The sequence below is a fragment of the Panicum virgatum genome, chromosome 9N (assembly GCF_016808335.1).
Source record: "Panicum virgatum strain AP13 chromosome 9N, P.virgatum_v5, whole genome shotgun sequence".
In the NCBI taxonomy this organism is placed as follows: domain Eukaryota; kingdom Viridiplantae; phylum Streptophyta; class Magnoliopsida; order Poales; family Poaceae; genus Panicum; species Panicum virgatum.
This window is the reverse complement of record NC_053153.1, coordinates 33,360,826-33,361,948: the sequence shown is the minus strand read 5'-3', so window position 1 is coordinate 33,361,948 and position 1,123 is coordinate 33,360,826. Positions and strand designations below refer to the sequence as shown.

At 47.1% G+C, this 1,123-nt stretch overlaps 1 non-coding gene across 1 annotated transcript; it reads right to left on the bottom strand.

Annotated features, from left to right (window-relative positions):
* Positions 1 to 416: 416 nt before the first annotated feature.
* LOC120693600 lies at positions 417 to 523 on the bottom strand. Its single transcript, XR_005683060.1, has one exon. It is a non-coding gene; the product is annotated as a small nucleolar RNA R71 (small nucleolar RNA).
* Between the last annotated feature and the right edge of the window lie 600 nt (positions 524 to 1,123).

The window sequence follows — 1,123 nt, the reverse complement described above, 5'->3', positions numbered from 1 at the left end:
CACCCCAGAAGAAACCCACTTGGAATCCTCGTTTGTCAGTCTCAGCACCACCCATGGCCAAGACTCTCAGGCAGTACTCGGCCCTGTCTAGTGGCCACATCCCTAATGGACTGAACAATGACCAAGGCAATCATGGCTTTGAGCTCAAGTCGGGACTGGTGAACATGGTTCAAGCGAGTCCATTTTGTGGCAAGGCATCCGAGGATGCCAACGCTCACCTTCAAAACTTCTTGGAAGTGAGCAGCACCATCAACCCTAGAGGTATCACGATGGATAATGTTCATCTTCGACTGTTCCCATTCTCCTTGCTAGGCAAGGCAAAGATGTGGTTTTACACCAACAAATCAGACTTCACCACATGAGAGGCTTGCTCCAATGCATTTCTGACGAAGTATTTCCCAGTGGGCAAAACCAATGCCCTCCGAGGCAAGATCTCTGGATTTCAACAGCTCCCGGATGAAGCCATTCCGGAAGATTGGGAGAAATTCTAGGAGTACATCGCAGCATGCCCCCACCACGACATGGAGGAATGGCTGATTATTCAGAGTTTCTTCAATGGCCTGAACACACCAGCTCAGAACAACATCGATGCAGCATCAGGTGGTTCCTTCCTTTCGCTCAGCATTGCTGCAGCAAAAGTGCTGGCAGAGAAGATTGCTTCCTACTAGAGTTGGAAAGGTGAAAGGCAGCAATAGCCCTGCAAGGGAATTCATCATGTCGACAACATCGATATGCTTGCTGCCAAGATGGACCTTCTCATGAAGAGACTGGAGTCTCCACACCAGGAGGCTAACCAAGTTATGGATTCTCACATTACATGCGAGATCTGTGGAGAAACTGGACACAAGGGCAACTCTTGCCCGATCACTCAGGAGGAAGCTCACTTCGTAGGAGTAAACAAGTCCAACAACTCTAGCCTCCTTCCTTAGCAGGGGTTGGAATTCCAAACCCAACCTCCCCTTCAGTCAGCAGCAAGGTATGAACATTAATAACAATTTTCAGCCTTCTTTAAAGGACCTAGTTTATGGCCAGAAACAAATTAATGATAACATTAGTAAGAAATTCCTTGCTAATGATAAAATTTTAGAATTTTGGCCGGACAACTAGAGGGCATAAATTTAGT